The 22,275-nt window shown below is 41.2% G+C and overlaps 1 protein-coding gene across 10 annotated transcripts in view; it reads left to right on the forward strand.

Annotated features, from left to right (window-relative positions):
- The window catches only part of RCBTB1 (RCC1 and BTB domain containing protein 1), a 103,065-nt gene that overhangs the window by 45,938 nt on the left and 34,852 nt on the right, over positions 1–22,275 (forward strand). For 2 of the 10 annotated variants that reach the window (XM_040448363.1, XM_040448362.1), the window contains exon 1: positions 4,510–4,646. The exons of 4 other annotated variants lie outside the window; for them this stretch is intronic. The gene's annotated coding sequence lies outside the window, so the exon portion shown is untranslated. Of the gene's footprint in view, positions 1–4,509; positions 4,647–5,263; positions 5,286–19,266; positions 19,362–22,275 lie in introns of those variants that run through there. 4 more of the 10 variants (XM_040448371.1, XM_040448368.1, XM_040448369.1 and 1 more) reach the window with 3 other exon arrangements.

The following is a 22,275-nucleotide window of genomic DNA, read 5'->3' on the forward strand; positions in this document are numbered from 1 at the left end:
TGCCCCTCCCCTGCCATGCTCTCCCCTCTTTCTCCCTAAAATAAATAAAAATAAAGAAATAAAATAGAGTACAAAAAACATTTCCCAGATATAACATTTTGTCATATTTGCTCTCTTTTTTCATGGATAAGTACATGTATAGTATTGTTTTTGTTTGTTTGTTTTTGTTTTGTTTTGTTTTGTTTTTGCTAAACCTCATAACACTCTGTCCTTAAATACTCTGGTATGTATCTCCTAACAATAAGGACATTCTCAAAACTACTATGATCATATCTGAAAAAATAACATAAAAATTTTTAAAATCACTTAGTATCTAATATTGAGCCATGTTAAATTTCTGTGATTCTCCACCAAATATCTTCTATAGCTTTAAAAAAATTTTTCAACTATGATTCCACCCAAGGTTCATGCATTACATTTGAATGTCATTTTTCTTTACTATCTTTTAAACTGGGAACAGTCTCTCTCCCCTTTTCCCCCCAGAGACTTAACTTTTTGAAGAGACCAAGGCTAGGAGTGTTCTTGTCCCCCATTCTGGATTTGTCTCTTTCCTCATAGTGTCACTTTGTTTGTTCCAGGTAACATCACCTTCAATATTCTAAACCAATGAGAATATTCTTACTATCCTCCTCAGCACCCTGGTGTCATTCCAAGAAGTCACCGAGATACATTCTAATATCCAGAGGACCAATCCTGCTTCACAGTCAATCGCAGCCAAAATTCTAGCTCCCTAGAAGATGAAAGACCTCATAATTCCTACCAGAAGCTGGTGGCTTGCTAAACGAACCATGTTGCTCCTGGTGGTGTTGCCATTGCTAACAATAAAAGTGTATTTTATGCAGAAGGTGATCTTATGGAGGAGTGACATAGACACTCACGAGAGGTGCTGTGCTTGGAAGGGTCTCATGCTGGTCTAGGGAGCAGAGTGGGTTTATCTCTTTATGCCATCTGTTCAGCGTAGCATCTGCCTGAATGCAGGGGAAGAAATCAATCAGCAGAGTACTGTACTACTTTACTTTAGTCAGGACCAAGATACTTGTTTGCTTATTTATGTGTTCTTGGGGTGATGGAAAAAAGGAATTAGAACAAAAATTATTTTCCAATTCTCCATTGCCACTTCTCTCAATCTTCCCTCCTCCTTGTTTATGCCATGTTTATTTATCCCAGTCACAAGAACAGAAATTATCTCCAAAGTAGGTGGCTCAATACTAATTGAGGTTGTAAAACTCATTGTGACTGATCATGTTTACCTGTTTGGTTATCTAATTAAACTCAAGGTGGACTCTCTCTTTAGGTAGATTCTATATTTTATTACATTTGTAAAATCCTAAGACACTTATGCAATCCTCAATTCTCAAAAATGATTATATTGTTTTTGCAGCTGTCAGAACAGATAGATGTCTGAGTATTACTATTACATAAACATGTAAACAATCTTATAGAGTGATCTAAATGTTCCCGTTCTATGAGTTGGTGGTTCTCCGTGTTATTTCTCTCCATCTTGACCGGCTACAAGAAAAGGGGGATGCAATCTGGGTGCTCCCATCTGTTTTTATTCTCGCAGAAGAACTAATATTCAAGTCTTTGAGGAAGTAACTGAACTCTCTTTTAATTTTGCTCGTCCAGTATCAAGAACGTTCCAGTGGCCTATGAAAAACAAATGTCTGCCTAAGGGACCTTTGGACCTTTCCTTGGCAAAGAAAATCGTGTTAAGAGGTTGGACTCCATCAGGCGTTAGCGAGCCTAGCTGAAGGAAGTGGTACTGAATTGGCTGACCCATACCTAGCCAAATCGAAACTCACAGAAGAGCACAGTGGAGGAAAAGGGAGCAAACAAAAGACAGTGTTCTCCTAATTTTCCATTTCCTGAGAGATTACTTTTAAAATGAAATTCCGAAGCCCCCAAGAGTGATTAGAATTGTTCTCCTGTGGCCCACATTCTTGAAGATACTTTTTACCAGCATAGTCATCTGTTAGCATGAACATGGAGAGGAGTCCTCCCTCCACCCTGGAGGTAGAGCCCAGTTTCTTCCTTAAAGTAGCACTTGTAAATTGAGGTTTTTTGCCCAGTAGAAAAAGTTTAGGGTGCTCTAAAATAATCTTGTTTGGAACAAGTCATTTTGCTGTTTTTAGATAACAATTATAGAGAGCTTTTGAAACTGGAAAAAAAAAAGTTTAAAGATCATCTAGCACTAGTCCACAGGCCAATTTTAGGTGAAGAACCTATGATTTGTCTGAGGGAAGGTTACTCAATCCAATGAATAACACTAATATACCAACATATGTGTCAGTCTTGCAAGTACCTCACTGTTAACCTAATTAGGTTTCCTTTGTCCCAGAGGTAAAAAGAGGTCACCAAGTCCAACCATATAGGGTTATTTGGAAATGTTTTTCCAAATAAATAATGCTGTTTCATGCCTCCCTACCTTTGAAGGTACCGCTCTGTCTTCTGAAAGGTCTTTCCCTTCCTTCCATCCATTACTTGTTCTCCAAATTCACTTTCCCAGGAAGTTTTTTCCTAACCTTCCTTTGTGCTCACTTGATACCCTGTATCATAATACTTTTCACCCTGTGCTGGAATAGTGAAACAAACTACATATTCCTTGAGATCAGCAACCATGTCTTATCCAACCTTTTATCCTCCAAGATGTTCCAAGTGTGGCATCTGGCACATAGTAAGCAATGAGTGCTCAGGAAATATTTGAGGACTCAACCCAAAACCTCATTTTTTTCCCAGAAACCCTTTTCTCAAACGCATGTTTTCCAGAAGCCCTTTTGATCAGATTGTAGCCTAAAGAAACTGACTTTTTTCCCCCTTTAAACAGAGTAGGCTCAAAGAATTTTTAGTAAATTCAATGAACTGCTACAACCTTGGTTGAGCCACTTCACTCAGTGCATATTGAAGGCACTGTAGTAAGCCCAGATGTCTCATTTCAAAGACTTTACAATCTAGGGAAGAAGATAGCAATAGACAATTTATCTCTTATAAGAAATGTACAGTACATTTCTGGGCAGTCTGAGATTAGTTTATCAGATTCTGTAGTTGCCAGGAAATTAGGAAACAAGTTACATCAGATACTGTCTGAATGAATTTCAATTGCTGGAGCTGTTGAATCAGGGAGGAAGATGCAGAGAAGGAAGACAAGAGTGGGTGGTATTTGACCAGGATTTTAAAAGATAAACTTAGGAGACTGATGTGTACCTTGGGGGTATGGTTAAAGATAACCAGAGCCCCACAGTACTTAAAGCAGTAAAAGCAGATTTTATTCAGGAACTATTATTGCAATAGGAGAAAAGAGACTTCAGTCTAGAACTAGGCTTACTTGCACTGTTGCAATAGTCTCTGAATAAAATCTAGTGTTAATGCTTTAAGTACTGTCTGACTCTGGTTTTCTGTAAGTGGGGAGAGGGTAGTGATTCAGGGCATTTCAGATAGAGGCAAAAGAATGAACGAATGCAAAGGCGAGAAAAACAACTTAGGGAAAAAGTTAGTAATCCAAAGAAAGCTGAGTAGTCAAGGAAAACCGGAAATCTCCGGAGCCAGAACCTAGAGTACTGTTGAGTAAGTGCTGGAAGGTGTGGAAAAGCAGCCTTCTAGTAGATTAACGGAGTTGTTTGGTGATACTTAGAAAATGTTTTTCTGTTTATTCAACAGAGCTCAAGTGGGAAAGCTTAAGTTTCAACAAGATTGCTTAGAAAGTTATGCCAAGACGTTTGGACTTTATTCGGTGGAGCGAACTGGAGTTTTCAAAGAGCCGTGCAATACCTAACCAAGAAGATTGTGGTCTCCATAGATGACAGGCTAGAGCAGCATGAAGCTCTCCCGGCCTCAGTTTACGCATTTATAATAAGAAAAGGGTTGTGTCATTTGCTGTCTTAGGTCCTTTCCAATCCTGACAGCCTGCTTCCGGGTATCTGTGCCTTCCTTTCATCATCTGGGCCCCGTGCCTCACTTTTCCTTCTGATCGTGGTCCAGCTGCCACCTTCTCTTCCCACCCTCTGGTCCTGCGCAGGTGTCCTTTGACCGGTCGGTCAGGGCGCGGGGGCGGGGAGGTCATCCCTGAAATATAAGGAGTATCTCCTCCGACGACCTTTGTCCCGGGTAGCACCATCAGGGTAGTGTCTAGAGGAAGTAGGGCGCGCTACGGGGCAGGGAAAGGAGTTTCGCGTCGCTTTTCCGTCCTAGGTCCCTCGGGGTGGCTGGCCGGCCGCCCCCACGGCCAAGCCCTCGGGCTCCCTGAGACAAAAGCCTGTGAGTCTCGGCAGCCACCAAGCTCCACCACGACTCTCCGCAAAGCTTCGGGGGCAGGACTAGGACAGCCAATCGGCTTCCAGAGAAGCCCCGGGCCGCCTGGCCTAGAGCCCCAAAATACTGACTCGCAGCCACCGCGGGGCGGGCGGATAAACTCCGAGTCCGCCCAGCGCGCGTGGCGTCGGCGTCACGTGAGGCGGCCCGGCCACGTGACCCGGCGGCCCGGCCCCTGGAGCCCTCTTACCCCACCCCCCTCACTCCGCTCCACCCCTTCGCCGGCCGTCCGCACCGGTGTTCTCTGGCGACTCTCCGGGCCGCCGAGCTTCCGAGATCCCCGCGGCGCTCCCCGCGGCAGGGCCCGGCCGGACGGCGCGAAGCAGCAGCTGGCTGCCCAGGTAGCCGGTGGGGCGCGGGCCCGCGCTCGCGGGGGACGCTTCCGCCCCTGCCTTTCTCCTTGCTCCCCCTTCCCCCCGGGCCGGGCTGGTGTGCCCCGTTCTCCCACCTCCTCCCTCCCTCCGGCTGCGGGCCTGGGCTTCCCGGCCCCCGGTCCGCGGGGCGCTGCGACCCGGCTGGTGGCGGGGCCACCGGCGCGGCACCGTTCGCAGCTCTGCTGGCGTTTTCTCCGAGGAGGAGGGAGAGGGTGCAGGGAGGCTAGGGAAAGTTTTCCCTGCTCCCTCTCTTTTTTGAGCTGCTAGGACGCGGCTTTGCTCACAGCTGCAGCCTGTTACCGCTCTGGGCGCTGTTTTGCTGGGAAGAGACCTCCCCTCCGACTCTCCTCCCCATCCTCTTTCGGCCTTTCCCAAGATCTTAGCATCTTCTCCTTCATCTCCGGGGAGGGTGGTGGTATCACAGACCATATTCTCCACCGTTTCCCTTTCCCCCACAACACGGCCTCCACAACGGGGCATTCGTTTAGGGACCTTTATCCAAGAGTGCGGCGAAATGAGTGAAATATTTCTCTTGTCCTGCGTTGGGTGCACTAACCGCTCTATTTTATGTGAGATGACCATCTAGGCACGCTCTGTTCCGCTCCCGTAAGTGGCTTTTTGTGTATGTTTGTTTGCATGCGAGACCTTCCGAAGCCCTCTTTGCAGCTGGGAATTGCAGTTTTTAAAGCAATATTGTAATGTTGCTTTAAAAAAAAAAAAACAGGTTCAGAGTCTTATTTGACTTTGGCCTATTTATTTTTGGGGGAGGAGGATTATAGTTCTTGGAGGCAAAAATTGTGAGTTTCTAATACTGTTGTGCATTGTGGGATAGTAACATCAAAACACCAAGGTATATATCATGCAAAAAAGAATGGAAAAATGAGCTAACCCTGAGGGAGGTTTATAGTGTGTTTTAAACTTTAGAAATATCTATTTGAAGTGACCACTGGGTGAATTTCTCTGCTTCGACGTGCTTTTAGGGTTGAGTAGGTAACTGTGTATTTTCATTCTATTAATTCGTGGCATGGATATCTTTTATTCCATTGTGTGAATACCGTCTATTAAGTACTTCTAGACAGGTCCCATTTCTTGTTCACTCTAGAAGAAGAAGGTTATTAATCATTAACGAGATTTCTTCCACAGTGATTTTTATGTGTGTGACCCAAATGATAAAGTTCTGGGAACTTCAGAAAGCAAATGGCTTTAAAAAGCTATCAAGTTTGCAGCTTAAAAAAAAAATCTTAAAAAATTTTAAAGTCAAGAGTGCTTATATGTTGCAGCAAGAGCTTGGCTTCATCTTAATAATCAGCAGCTCAGGGGCACCTGGTTGGCTCGGTCCGTTAGGCTTCCGACTTCAGCTCAGGTCATGATCTCATGATTTGTGGGTTCGAGCCTGGTGTCGGGCTCTGTGCTGACAGCTCAGAGCCTGGAGCCTGTTTCCGGTTCTGTGTTTTCCTCTCTCTCTGCCCTTCCCTAGTGCTCTATCACTCTCTCTGTCTCTCAAAAATGAATAAATGTTAAAAAAAAATTTAATCAGCTCAAGCTGGGAAGTCTGAGACCATGTCCTCCTTTATCTGAAAGTCAAAGTGGGGAAGATGAAACTGAAGGGAAGTCAAAGACCATCATCATCATCATCATCATCATCATTATTATTCTGTTTTTCTGTGTACTGCATTAAATAGTAAGTCAAACATGGCAAACAAGGTTTGAGCCCTAATGGAGTCTAGAGTCCAGGCAGGTCCTTACTACACATTTTAAAAATATTCTGTGGTTTAAAAAAAACAAAACTAAAAATGTTAGATATTGTATACATGTTGAGCAGTGAACAGGAGGCATATGATGAATGTTGTTTGACTTTAACCAGAATAGATGTCACAGAAGAGGTTAATCAAGTCGGTTATCTAAATCAATTACGTGTTTGACCCATAACATTTTAAAGTTAAAAAAAATTTTTTTTAAATATTTCCAAGTATATTAAGTCACAATATAGACTTTTTAGATTTTGAAAGGAAACAAAGAAAATTTAGAAACTAAAGCAAAAAGAAGAATGTACATCACCTGTAATTATACCATGTAAAGATAACAGTTAATATTTTTGGGCATATATCCTTTTTACTGTATGAGTTTACTGGGTTGCTGTGTTCAGATAGTGAGATTTCAGGTTGTAAGGGATACTGTGATATCCAAATCCACTTCATACCTGAGTCTAGGAGAGCCAGTAGCAAAAGTTTCAGTATTAAAGAACTTAGTCAAATCTATTTGATTTTGAGTTTAGATAGATTTTGATAGCAAGAGTTCAAATAGCTAGGGATACCTTTATTTTTTTTAGTATTAGATTTTACTAAATGAGATCATACTCATGCATACCTAATAAATTGTAAGGCGTGAAAGGACTTCAGGAGATAATGAATTTCATTTGGGAAAGACTGTACTCCGAGCATTCCTGAAAGATGGTGTCTATCCTCCTCGCAACCCCAGAAACGAAGATTCCATGGCTTTCCTGAGACTAGCATTCTATGGGGGCAAAAGCGTATGTTTACAGAGATGTTCTTTTCAATACTTATGAAAGTGTTTTAGTTTTGGAGATAGTCTGACCCCCTTCTAATGCTTCAGTCGTGAACTCAAATAGTGTAGTGGAAACATCTAGTAATATTGTTTACAGCTGTGGTGGTGAAGTGTTTCCAGCCATTACTGCCAGCAGTTCCTCCCATCCCTAGGCTTGACTGCTGCACCTCCCATTAAGAGATGGAGTCTGTGTCTGCTCCATTTGAATCTAGGAGAGACCACCTGCAGTGGCTTAGCTGTGTGAGTGAGGCCTGTGTCAGCCTTAGTTAAGTTCCCAGTGCCCATGACCTCATGAGCAACCTCAGCCGAGTTACTCAAAACACAGAATTGAGAGAAATAACAAATTGCTCTTGCTTTAAGCCACTGAGTTTGGGATGGTATGTTACTCAGCAAAAGATGATTGAAGCAGCAGCATAGCACCCTTGGTGTAAAACTAGTTCACTTATAAGTCAGTCCCAGGATGTGATCCCTGAGCGAAAATTGTGGTCAGCATATGGAGTAGCGTGCCTTAGTGATAAATCTCTAAATTATTAAGTCTTTACTTCATGTTTACATAAGGATATACTTATCAAATTAGCTTAACCGAATACTGTGGCTATATCTCGTGCTCTACAAGCTAACTGGGTAAGTCAAAAATCATTTTGTGTAATTGGTTATTATCATTTTTTTAATGTTTATTTTTTATTTTTGAGAGAGGGCGTGCTAGCGGGGGAGGGCTGGATAGAGAGGGGGTACAGAGGATCTGAAGCGGGCTCTGTGCTGACAGCAGTGAGCCCGATGCGGGGCTTCAACTCCTGAACCCTGAAATGATGACCTGAGCCGAAGTCAGACACTCAGTCAGCTGAGCCATCCAGGCGCCCCTGGTTATTATCATTCTTAAGTTAACAGGTTTTAAAGGAATTATCCATTATTGAGATGATGGGTGTGTGGTGTTTTCTTACAGCTTGTCATTTGATGAATTTAGTACCATGATTGTAGTTGTAAGTACTTACAGTACACATGTAAGATCTGCAGTGAACTCATGTATGAGAGGTGCTTTGTCCTCAAGGAGGGTGAATCTTAGGCAAACTGTTGTTTCAAATGTGGATATTACTGGGCTTTCAACAGATAATGTATTGTTCAGGAGCACTTCTCTCATTGTGTTTAAATGAGCAACTGCCCATTCCAATTCTGGTTAGATCAGTTTAAGAAAAAAACCCACTTCACTGGAGAAGAAAAACTTGGAGGAGATCAGAGGGGTACTTGTACAGACTTCTGGTTTCCAGCTTCCACTGGGCTCTTATCCCCTTTATTGGTTTCTCTGTCAGTACTCTTCCTACTTTAGACGTTAGACCATTTCCATTTTTTTCCCTCCACTCCACGTTCTATTGCTACCTTTCCTCTTACTCTCAACAGAAAGCCTTCTCTCTTTCTTCACAGGGAGAAATAGATGACTTCAGAAGAGAATGACCCAAAATGCAAATCAAACCCACAATGAGATATTACCTCACATGCACTAGGATGGCTATAATAAGAAAGACCATAATAAGTGTTGGCAAGGATATGGGGCAGTTGGAACCCTCATAAGTTGCTGGTAGAAATGAAAAATGCAGAGAGACGGGGAGAGAAAGGGAAGAGAAAGAAATTGTTTCCAACTTCTGGTGCCTCAACCATGAAATTCACTTCCATCTGTATCCATCCTTCTTCTCTTTTGTTTTCACAGAAGAAGCTCCCCCTTTCTATAGCTTCTCTTGCACCTCTGCTTCAGATTCCACTTCCTGTTACTTATTTAGTGCTTATGTCCTGCCCTTATCTTTCTCTCTTACTGGGTCCTTCCTGTGAACATTTAAACATTTTAAGTTTCTTGGGGCACCTGGCTGGCTCCGTTGGGAGAGCATGTGACTCTTGATCTCAGGGTTGTGAGTTTGAGCCCAACATTTGGTATAGAGATTACTTAAAATCTTAAAAACAAATTAATAAGTAAACCTTTTTAAGGCTCTAATATGTTTAAAATAAAAAGGTGACCCAAAATACATCCTTCAGTTTCAGCCAATTTTACGTTTACTCCTAGCAAATTTTCTTTTCCTTCACAGTCAGACTTCATGAGCAAGTTGTTTATAGTCCTTGTTTTCACTTCTTCACCTTTCACATGCTCCTCAGCCTGCTGCAATCTGGTCTTGTCCACCCACAGCTTCACCGAAATTCATCTCGTGAAGGTCATCAATAATTCTTGCTAAATCCAGTGGGCATTTCTTAGTCCTTACCTTGTTTCGGTCTCAACAGCATTAGACCTTGAGCTGCCTCCTTTGTGTGATGCTCATGTCCCTAGGCTTCCATGACTCTATTCTCCTGGTTTGCTTCCTACTCTGCCTGTTCCTTCACAGTCTCTCCCGCAGGGGTGTTCCTTGTCTCTCTGCTGCCCGACATCCTCTTCCCTTCTTACTCCGCACACTTTTCCCCGGGTGATCTCGTGCCAGATTTCCACATCTTCAATCCAGGTCTCTTTCTTGATCTTCAGATTTACAAATCTGTTGGACATATCCACTTTGATATCCCACAGGTGGCTAAACTTAAAATGTCCAGGGTGGAATTCGTCATCGACCCTGAAATTTGCTGTGTTCTGGGTCCTAGTGAGTGACACTGCCATTCACTCAGTTACTTAAGCTGAGCAGCTGGGTATAATCCTTCGCTCTCTTTCCCTTATCCAGCTCCTCTTCCATTCAGTCAGTTGCAGAATCCTCTTGAGTTTGTCTCCTGTCCAGGTTTCTCCGTTTCCACTTCCTTGGTACAGGCTTCTTTTCTTTCTTTCCTGGCTTGCTGTAGCCACCTTAGGCTCCCTCTGAGTTTTCTTCATCAGCATCTGGTCCATACATTCAGCCAAAGTAATCTTTAACGGACGTACATCTGATCATACCACTTCCCTGCTTAAGGCCTTTCAGTGATTGACTGTTGTTCATAGGATAAAGGCTAAGCTTTTTGGCTACAGCCATGCTAAATTTCTTTCAGTTCTTCCACCTGGCATATGCATTCACTGTTCCGGGTGCCTGTCTTCTCACAGGTACTTGACACTTCCCAATTCTGGTGTTTCCGTGGCATTCAGAACTACCCACGAGAGCAGTGGCCACTCTGGTGTACATCTGTTTATGTGCCCAGACCTCTCTGACCCCACGTAAGTTCTGCCAGGGTCAGGGGAGGGTGTCGTGGTGTTGGCTTTGTGTCCTTTTTACTTGGAGGACATTCAGTAAACTTTCATTGAAGGACTACAGTACGGTTCTGCCTGTCCATTGCTGGAATTTTAGTTTGGCACTAGGCCATTGCAGGGTATGGTTGATACTACTCCTATGGCAGAGGATAGTAGATAAAATCACATTAGAGCTATTCACGTGGGACGGGTTATGATACTGTAAATAGATTTGAGCCTGGGTCCCTGTATTCCAGCTTTGAACACATTAGAAAAATAAAGTGTAACTGTGTTCTATCCATTTCTTTAGGCTTTTGGCCCATCTATATTTATGTAATTTATTTTACAAAACCTTGAATGTTTGGTGAAACAAAGAACAAAGCTATAGAAATTACTGCAAATCATGGAAGTTTTTTGTTTTAAAAGTGAAAGTATCGGGGCGCCTGGGTGGCGCAGTCGGTTAAGCGTCCGACTTCAACCAGGTCACGATCTCACGGTCCGTGAGTTCGAGCCCCGCGTCGGGCTCTGGGCTGATGGCTCAGAGCCTGGAGACTGTTTCCGATTCTGTGTCTCCCTCTCTCTCTGCCCCTCGCCCGTTCATGCTCTGTCTCTCTCTGTCCCAAAAATAAATAAACGTTGGAAAAAAAAAAATTTAAAAAAAAAAAGTGAAAGTATCTCATAGAAGCAATACTTGTATAAGATTATAGTCAGCTTCACAACCCTGGATATCTTTTTTTTTTTTTTTTTTCCCTGCTAATACTATTGCCACTGGGTTGTTTGCTTTTAACCTGAGTGCATGGCTTCATTTGAATTATTTCTTCATTTACAATGAGCTGTCATCAGATTCCCTATGTCCTAGAATTGCCTAAAGTTTCTGTGCAATGAAATGAAAGTGGGCTTTTGGATGATGAGGATAAAGAATTGCTTCCAGAAGCCATAATTGCAAATTGTGTTTCAAGTAAAGTAACTTCCTGGCAGTTGGGAAATGACATATGTCTTCTCCAGTGAGTAACACATTTGAACAAAAGTGATGAGACCAGAGGGTGGTCACTGTGTTAGCAAATTCTAAAACAGTCTGTTTTTATTTTTATTTATTTTTAAACGTTTATTTTTGAGAGAGAAGGAGAGCGTGAGGAGGAGGGAGGGAGAGAGAACACCAAACTGGCAGGGCAGAGCCCAGTGTGGGGCTCGATCTCACAAACGGTGAGATCATGACCTGAGCTGAACTCAAGAGTTGGACCCTTGACCACCTGAGCCACCCTGGTGCCCCAACAGCAGTCTGTTTTTATTTTTTTTTATTTTTATATTTTTAATATATGAAATTTATTGTCAAATTGGTTTCCATACAACACCCAGTGCTCATCCCAAAAGGTGCCCTCCTCAATACCCATCACCCACCCTCCCCTCCCTCCCACCCCCCATCAACCCTCAGTTTGTTCTCCGTTTTTAAGAGTCTCTTATGCTTTGGCTCTCTCCCACTCTAACCTCTTTTTTTTTTTCCTTCCCCTCCCCCATGGGTTTCTGTTAAGTTTCTCAGGATCCACATAAGAGTGAAACCATATGGTATCTTTCTCTGTATGGCTTATTTCACTTAGCATCACACTCTCCAGTTCCATCCACGTTGCTACAAAGGGCCATATTTCATTTTTTCTCATTGCCATGTAGTATTCCATTGTGTATATAAACCACAATTTCTTTATCCATTCATCAGTTGATGGACATTTAGGCTCTTTCCATAATTTGGCTATTGCTGAGAGCAGCAGTCTGTTTTTAAATAAAGGTGGGAGGATGACCTTGTCACCTGTTCATAGGCATCTTCATGAAGGACGCCATAAACTCTTTTGGAGAATGCCTCATTCTCAAAGCCCCTCTGTCTTTGTGGATTTTGTCAGGTGTTCAGGGCATTCTCTTGCATTCTTGTAGTAAGATAAGCTTGCAGAAAAGAGAAGTGGATGACAGCTGTCCTAGCAGCTGGGGCACTAAGAGCATCATGTGTCTGAGCAGATCTCCAGAACTTTGTTTCTTTGCAGTACTTATACCACAGAATGGGTGCAGTAGTTAAAAGTGTTTTATTTATTTGTTTTGAGAGAGAGTTCAGGGAAGGGTCAGAGAGAGGGAGAAAGAGAATCCGAAGCAGGCTCTGCGCTATGAGTGTAGAGCCTGACATGGGGCTCGATCCCATGAACTGTTAGATCATGACCTGAGCTGAAATCAGGAGTCAGATGCTCAACCATCTGAGCCACTCAGGTGCCCCTAAAGTGTAGTCTTAAAAAAAATTTTTTTTAATGTTTATTTATTTTTGAGAGAGAGAGTGAGTGGGAGAGGGGCAGAGAGTGAGGGAGACACAGAATCTGAAGCAGGCTCCAGGCTCTGAGCTAACAGCACAGGGCCCGATGCGGCACTCGAACTCACAGACCATGAGATCAGGACCTGAGCCGAAGTCGACACTTAACCAACTGAGCCACCCAGATGCCCCGTAAGTGTAATCTTACTTATAAAATTTTGAGGCTGAGTCTGTCTTAGAGGCTCGTCTGGACCTGGGAAATACATTTGGTGTCTAAGTCCAAGGTGTAGCATCTGCTCAGTCTCAAAAAGCCCATCAGAATAAGTATGGAAGTGGGGCCGCCTGGGTAGCCCCCTCTGTTGAGTATCTGACTCTTGATTTCGGTTCAGATCATGATCCCAGGGTCGTGGGATTGAGCTCCGCATTGGGGTCTGTGCTGAGTGTGGAGCCTGCTTAAGATTTTGTCTTTCTTTCCTCCTCTGCCCTTCTCCCCCGCTTGTGCGCACGCTCTCCCTCTCTTAAATGAACAAAAAATAAGTATGGAAGAAATTGATGAGAGTTAACATTTGGCTCTTCTGTAACTTGAAAGGTCTTTTTGAATTTCTTTTGCTGTAGTATAGATGTATGACATGACAAGTTGTAAAGTTGCACCCCAGAAGTTTACCTAAAACTTTAGAGCTTATCTTTGGAAGGCTTACTGGCATTGTAATATAATACTCAAAAACAGAGAAAGATGGCTACACACTGAAGTCTTTTGTGCTCAGACAGGAACTTCCATTGGTAAAAAAGGAAGAAAGCTATAAAAAGCCCTCATTCCTGCAGGAAACTGGGTAATCTTCACTAAGGAAATGCTTACATTTTATCATCTGCTAGAACACTAAGAATTTGATTTCTGGGATTTCATGTAGCAGTTTTCTGGGATATATAATTTTCATATAGTTGTAACCTTTGTGCACCTATTTTTTTCCATATATACATTAACGTGTATCACATAGACTATAGATTTGTATGTTGTATTCCATTGTTTGCTTACTCTACCTGTATTTGTATTCTAGGCTTCTACTTCCTAGGATTGGACTTTCTATTAGACCATAATCTCCTCAGAGGCAGGGACGTAAATGTATTGCTCTTGATGATTTCCCCCAGCCTTCTTGGTGTGTGGGGTCATTGTCAGAAGAAGTAATATATGCTATTACTTTGTTCACGTTGTCATACAGTAGTGCTTATTTTGTAAAGCATCTTAGACTTTATCAATGGCTCATTAGCTATAAATAAATTCCTATTATAAGGCAGCTTAGCAATTTAAACTGATAACAAATAACTGATAACAAATAAACCCATCGAGTTTATGAAAACAGAAAAACCCTATTAGAGATCTTCAGTGAACATGTCAGTGCTTTAATTGAAATAAATTTTTTTTGCAGTTAAATATTTTTTCATATTTGACATAGCTGTTTCAAATAGTCCACACCAGGCTATATCTTGTAAAGAACGCAGAGCCCATTTTTAAACAGATTGATTCGCCATTCAGAGTCTTTTATGTTTACTGTGAGAAAATCCGCTTCCATGATAAAAAATCATACAGGCTCGCTCCCTGCCCTAAGAATGACACCAGAAGAAGAGAGAGAATCTTGGTGCCAACCAGTTCTGCAGGGTTGTTCACACTATTCAGACCTCTTTTCCTCAGCAAGCTTGTAGGTCAGCAGAAGACAGGTTCTGAGGTGTGCAGTCCCATTGGTTGTGTCCATCTCCTTTGTGCCAGCTACCTTTGGTTGGAACGAGGGTTGAGATCTGTGTGGAAGCCACATGCTTGTAAGTCATAACTCTTAATTTCTAGTGTTGTTTAATATTGAGAGCATTATGTTATCAAAAACAAAGTTTTCCTGTACTGTTTTCTCCATTTCCTGTTTTTTTGAATTCTGTAAATGTATTCAAATATATTTTTGCTAAATCAGTAAAGCAAAACATTCCCCACCTTCCTTTAGCACTAGGGGAATGGAAAATAAATATGCTCTTAGAGGGATCAAAAGATTGGTCGCTACATTACTCCTTTAGTTTTCCAGTTCTAAATGTAGATTTCTAAAATTGGAAGGTCTGTGTTTGTCCTCTTGACTAAATTTGCTTTCAGAGTGTAAAATAAAATAACCTTTTCTTCTCCATGCTCTAGCTCTCTGAGGGACAGTGCTGGTTGCTAGGAAAAGCCATCCCAGGGAATGGGAATTGGATCTACACTACCAGTGGAAGCAGAAGAAGTCTGTGGGAATATAGGATATATTTTCAAGTGTCAAAGAAAATAAGGAGATCCAAGTGGGTTGGCATGTTGTCCTCTCAGAACGTTACAACTCTTTTCCATCCTCTGCTTGCATTTCTCATTTCTGTTCTTTTACTCTTGCTTTATCTCCATAAAACAAAACAAAACAAAACAAAATTATTGATTCACCTATTAATGCACAGTGAGTGATAACTGAGGCTGAACATATCAATGCTTTTTACAAGAAAGTACTTCCTAAATAATGGGCAGAAAAAATGTTGCAAAAAGAAAAAAAGATTATTGAAGTTCTTCAGAGGTTATTAATATAATTGACTAATTACAACTCATTTTTATGATTAACAGTCAAGTCATGGGAGGACTGGTCATCATAACAATTAGTTGGTTTAGTTTGAATTTCAGCTGTATATGCTGGAAAGTCCTAAGAAGGCTATATATCTTTTAGAAATGTTCACTCAGGATTTCTCTAATCTGAACTTGCCTTACCAAGACAGATTTAATGAATTGTGATTGTACTTTTCCAAAAATAGTTTTTAGGACTGAACCACTTTTATATTTAATTAAAAAACTATATCTTTGAGTTTATTGTGGGTTTGTTGTAAACCCATGGGATCATAATTTGATTTTTTAAAAATGTGGTAAAATATACATAAAATTTCTTATTTTAACCATTTCTAAATATACAGTTTAGTGACAAATATATTCATATTATTGTGCAGCTGTTACCACTGTCTCCATAGAACTTTTTCATCATCCCAAACCAATACTCTGTATCCATTAAACAATAACTTCCCATTATCTTCTCCCCTTGGGTCCCTGGCAGCTATTACTGTCCTTTCTGCCTCTAATGAATTTGATGAGGCTAGGTACCTCATGTAAGTGGAATCGTACAATTGTGTTCTCTTGTGTTTGGCTTGTTTCATTTAGCATGATGTCTTCAGTGTTCATCCCTGTGATAGCATGTATCAGTCATTTCTTTTTAAGGCTAAATAATATTCCATTGTATGTAGATAACCACATTTTGTTTATCCGGGCATCTGTTGGTGGATATTTGGCTTTTCACCTTTTGGCTATTGTGAGTAATGTTGCTCTGAACAGCTATCTGTTCCAGGGCCCTGCTTTCAGTTCTTTTGTGTGTATACTAGAAGTGGGATTGCTAGGCCACATGGTAATTCTGTCTAATTTTTGAGGAACTGACATAATGTTTTCTACATTGGCTGTAGCATTTTACATTCCCGCTTTCTACATGTAATTTTATGTTAATAATTCATTTTGCAGATTTGCCTGAATACTCTGCCACCCTAGGTTGTAAACTTAAGGCAAGAATACTTATTTCAACTTTTAAAGGGGTAAATATAATTCAAATTTAGTTATTTGAATTATAAAATTGTAGTTATAATTAGCATTACAATGATAAATGGGATTTTTTTGGTCACTAAATATTTGTTATAGAAATTTGAAATATATTTGAACAAATATACAAAGAAAATGTCACCTCTAATCTCTCCAGAGAAATACATTTGGTGTGTATATATCCTTCTATCTGTGTGTATTACACTTTAAAAAATTGTAATCATATAGTACATATTGTTTTCTAACATAGCTAAGCTGTACAGGGTACGCTTGTTTTTTTGCAGGGTGTTGTGTTTGTTTTGTGTTTAACATGGGAATAAGCTCATAGTTTAGCTTTTTGTTAGCATATCCCTTGGGATGCTTCATTTAAGGAATGCCTAGTACTATGGAAGGAAGGGCATTGGGTTGCCTTTCTTAAGACACTTATATCACTGTTGAATACTTACCAAAGTATGTGCCTATCCAGGGTGGCCTAGGTTGATCAGGCCTTTTGAAGATTCTTCCCTGTTAGTAGTACCTCCTTAGTACATTAATAGAATAACTGCACATATTACTGTTTGAAACATTTAAATTATTTTGCAACCTCCGGAGTGATGATTTAAATGAAATGTAATTGAACTATATTTATATTCCTTTAAAGTGAAATCCATACAATTAGAACCAATATGTTAATACTACTTCATGTTTAGGCAAATTTAGTAGATGTTATAAGACATCAGAGCTGTCATAATACTACCCTCCTTGTGACAGATCCTTGTATTTGTTTTCTTTTTTTAATGTTTGTTTATTTTTGAGAGAGAGAGAGAGAGAGGAGAAAGAGAGCATGCGTGGGGAGGGGTAGAGAGAGAGGGAAACAGAAGATCTAAAACGGGCTTTGCACTGAAAGCAGAGAGCCTGACCTAAACCTACAAATCTCGAGATCATGAACTGAGCCAAAGTCAGACACTTAACCAACTGAGCCACCCAGTTGCCCCAGATCCTTATATTTCTGAGTCGTTGATAGCCACAGCGTTCATATGTCTGATATAGTTTTCATAACAGATTAAATGTTAATTAATTTCTAGTGATTCCACCTGCTTTAGCTTTTTGGATTAATATACTATATTAATACACACTGTAATTTTGTGGTAGAGGGTCAAACATATGAAGTTGATAGAACGATCCTTAGTATGATTTTCTTAATATTAGCAAAGGTGCCACTATCCCCAGGAAAATAGAGAAATTAAACCTCTCACCACAGTAATCTAATTGGAATGATAATGATGGTAATTTTGAGTCAATTAGAAAATGGTGGTGGTATTTGCATTCGCATTAAACTGCCTTAGTAAAAGATATACCACGTGCCCAAGTTCAGGACTTATCTGTACGGCACATAGCACATCTTGAGTTTTAATACCTCCATAAAACCTCTTGGAGAACCTTGTCTGAATTCTGAGGATACCCTGTTCATGTTATCAGCTGCACAGATTGAGCACTAATAAAGACGTGCTTTGTCCCTTAGCCGTCTGTAGCCCAAGGAGGCACCTTGTGCTCATCCACTCTTGTGAACTCCTTGAGGACAGAGGAGCATTTGGTCTCCAGGGCCTGCCTCCTAGTGGTTTTGGAAGAAGAAAGGAATAAGTGACATTCACAAGGTTTAACCAGGCAAATCTAGATAGATGCATATTGGTGACACATTTTTGGGGGGAGGGATGGGGGGAGTACTTTTTGTATTTGAAACATTTTAAAAAGCAGATGCTGGTATACATTATTAGACAAAATAAAGTCAGAAGGAAGTAATGTTGAAGAAGTTGAGACACTGAAGGGGCAGAACTGATGTTCTCTGATGTAAGAAGTATCAGAGGGGTGGGGGTTGAGTCCTGACTATGTCACTTAACTGCTCTGTGTGAACTTGGGAAGTCATTTCACCTCCAAGCCTCATTCCTCATCTGCTAGGAATGGATTCTGACCTTTCTTCCTTCCAAGACTATTGTGGAGATTAAATGAAACAGTGTATGGGGTGCCTGCCTGGGTGACTCAGTCAGTCAAAAGTCCGACTTTGGCCCAAGTCATGATCTCACAGTTTGTGAGTTCGAGCCCTGCATCAGGCTCTGTGCTGACAGCTTGGAACCTGGAGCCTGCTTTGGATTCTATGTCCTCGTCTCTCTCTGCCCCTCCCCTGCTTGTTCTCTCTCTCTCTCTCTCTCTCTCTCTCTCTCTAAAATAAACATAAAATTTTTTTTTAAGGAAATAGTGTATGTGAAGCTGCCTAGCATAGTGTCTCTGCAGTTCTTGGTCACTGTTCGTTTCTTCCTTCCTGGTCTTTATTTACTTCACTGGATTGTGTTGCTAGGAGTACTTACTTGCTTGGGCAGCACTACTGCACATGTTCTCATGCGTTCAGAAATCCCCTGTAGCTTGCTCACTACATCTTGAACATCACATTATTGAATTTTATGGGACAGATTTTTGAGAAACCCAGGCTCAGAAAGGTAGGTAGCATGTCACACTGATTGATTAAAAGCCAACCTGGGAATAAAACACATGCCTCAGGATTCTCAGTGCTTTCCACCATGCCAAGGCTATCGGTGATGCTTTCTGCTTTTGTGATGGGTGTGGACGTGTATATGACCTGGTTTCATATTAACTTCTAAATTACAAGTCTTTGGGAAGATATCTTGTAAAGTAAAGCCTCAAGTAATTTTGCGGTGGGTAAACTCCGTTCATATAATAAGCCATCATTATGAAAGGTGACTTTTGAGTAGATTACCATACCCTTGGGGCAGAGTTGCCTGTGACTGATTAATGACTTCAGAATAATTGTACGGTTGTCAGGAAATTACAGAAGTTTTTTTTTTTTTTTTTAATGTTTATTTTTGAGAAGGAGAGACACAGAGCGCAAGTGGAGGGCAGAGAGAGGGAGACAGAATCTGAAGCAGGCTCTGAGCTGTCAGCACAGAACCCAGTGTGGGGCTTGAATCCATGAACTGCGAGATCATGACCTGAGCTGAAGTCAGACGCTTAACCGACTGAGCTACCCAGGCACCCCAGGAAATTGTAGAAGTTTGAATGGTACTGTCCTTTCGTGTTGTAATTTTAAATGTGGTGAATCACATTTTTTGGCAAATTTAATTCCCTCTCCCCTTTTCTCTATTTAAAATTCTATATTACATACAATATTAAATTTTGAGGACTAGCTAGGAAATTTCATATTCTAGGATTTTCATATTCTAGGAAAATTAAAGTTCTGGATTTTTGGGGGGCATTTATCCATCTGCTTATAGACATTTGCACTGTTTCATTTCTGGTGACTCCTTTCCCTGTCTGTTTTGTAAGAGGCACAAGGCAGGCCATTTGGGCATGGCAGGGCATTTAAAACGATCATCCCCAGGGCACCTGGGTGGCCAGGTTGAGCATCCAACATCACTTAGGTCCATGATCTTGTGGGGTTGGGGGTGGGGAGGGGTTTGTAAGTTTGAGCCCCGCATGGTGCTTGCTGCTCTCAGCCTGATCAGGGCAGAGCTTGCTTCGGATCCTCTGTCCCCTTCTCTCGCAGCCCTTCCCTGGCTTGTGCTCATTCTCTCTCTCTCTCAAAACAAAACAAAACAAAACAAAAAAACGATCCTCTTGCCATACAAAGAACACAAAAATCAAGAACAAAGCAAAGAACAATAGTCCAGTAGAAAAAATAGGGACTTTATGTAAAAGGATGACGCATGGGCTCTGAACCATGAGGTGAACAGTTCATGTGCAAATTCCGGATTGTATTGGCTTCAGGCCCTGACTCAGCTACTTCCTGGGTTGGGCAAAATCTTAAAATCTCTTTGCTTCCATTTCCTTGTCTGTAAAGTGAGGATTATATGAATTAATAGATGTAAAATATTAAGAACAGTACTTGGCATGTAGTGCTCAAGAAATGTCAGTTATTATTATTGCTGTTATTGTGATTATTTTTTTTAAATGATGCCCAGCTTCACTCATCATAAGAGAGAATCAAGTTTAAAGAAAACTTAGACACCATGATAATCCGCTGTTGTGGTAAGGATGTGGGTAACCAGGTGCTGCCATGCATTGTGGGTTATTTCAGTAGAGGACAATTTGAAATAGCTGTTAAAGGTAAAATAGCAATTAGATGTTGACCCAGCAGTTCCGTTTTTAGGAGTTTTTCTTATAGATGTGTGTATTAAAAAAAAAAGATATGTATTAAAAAATAGTATGTGTAGACAATAATTGCAGTATTGTTTATGTTAGGAAAAGACTAGCAGTGACTTAAATAGTCTCTCAGTAGAAGCAGGTAAATTGTTAACTTGATATAATGGAATATTATATAGTACCATTGAAAAGAAATAAAATGTCTACATATGCTCATATCGAATGGTTTCCAAGATGTACTGTTAAGAAGGGAAAAAAAGACTTCTACACATACATACATATAATGATTTTGTAAGCATACACTATCCCTGGAAGGTATTAGAAACAATTGTTAACAGTAGGGCCTAACTCTTAAGGCCTTTGAGGAGGGGGTCAGAGAGGGATGATAGGGAAACTTACTTTCCTTTACCTCTTGGTACCAGTTGAAACACATTTTTTCGGGGCGCCTGGGTGGCACAGTCGGTTAAGCGTTCGACTTCAGCCAGGTCACAATCTCGCGGTCCGTGAGTTCGAGCCCCGCGTCAGGCTCTGGGCTGATGGCTCAGAGCCTGGAGCCTGTTTCCGATTCTGTGTCTCCCTCTCTCTCTGCCCCTCCCCCGTTCACGCTCTGTCTGTCTCTGTTGCAAAAATAAACGTTGAAAAAAAAATAAAAAAAATAAACAAACACATTTTTTCAACATGCTTATTAGTTTTTGTAAAAAAATTTATTTATTTTGAGAGAGAGAGCTGGGGAGGGGCAGAGAGAGAGAGAGAGAGAAAGAGAGAGAATCCCAAGCACACTCCCAGCTATCAGTGTGGAGCCCAACATGGAGCTTGAACCCATGAACCATGAGATCATGATCCTAGCCCAAATCAAGAATCAGACGCTCAACCGAGTCACCAAGGCACCCCTATGTATTTATTTTTTGCCCTTCCCCAAATCTTTTACCTGTTCCCACCAGCATGTGCATGCTCACACACATGCACACACACACACACTTTTCAGAACATTCAAATGTTCCAGGAGTCTGGCTCTGTAATGGTGGGGTTTGGCCTGTCCTGATCGTGTTTAATGCTTATTGAATATGTGTGTGTGACTCTTGGGGCTTAGCAGTTATCTGGTCCTTGTCATCCAAGTTGGTGCTGATGTGAAAAATCTCCCTGGATGGTGGAAACTGAGGCTTTGGCTAAGTATACCTAAGCCCCATAGGCTCTGTCTCTAGGTGCTATCAGAGGTGCTAGAGCCTGGAACGCCTTGGTCTTGAGCCTGGTTCTCTTGGCTATTTTTAGAGGTCTGAGAAGAGAGTGAATAGGAAGGAACTTCAAGAGTTCTGTACCTCATTAGGAAACCCTGGTTGTATTTATAAACTGTTTGGTTCTATTTCAGTTTCCAGAGGTGAGAGCCAGAATGGAAACTCACTTGGCATGGTAGGGTTTTGTGACTGTGCCCCTCCCTGGAATTTCTAGAAGTACTTTTTAACCCTAGAAGAAGTTGGGGCCATGACCAGGATTCTTTGTGTAAAACTCCTTAAACAGGTCAAGTTTAGAATTTTATGGAAACGTATATAATATATGTCTACTTTTTATAGGATACTATTTAAGCTAATTGCTACTTGCATGAAGGCTGTAGTCATTAGTTCGAACACCAAGATTAGGGTGAATTGTCTTCCCTTGTTCATATAATAACTTTTTTCAATGTGAAATACAATCTGTAATTATGTAGAAAATGTAATCATAGAAATTAGGATCAGAATATAATACTTATGTTTCATTCAGTATATCTTAGTCTAGTGCTTCTTAATATATTTGCCACTCTAGACTTAGTGAGGGATGTCCCATTCCCATCATTAAACAG

The sequence above is a fragment of the Herpailurus yagouaroundi genome, unplaced genomic scaffold (assembly GCF_014898765.1).
Source record: "Herpailurus yagouaroundi ecotype Mexico unplaced genomic scaffold, PumYag 197, whole genome shotgun sequence".
NCBI lineage: Eukaryota > Metazoa > Chordata > Mammalia > Carnivora > Felidae > Herpailurus > Herpailurus yagouaroundi.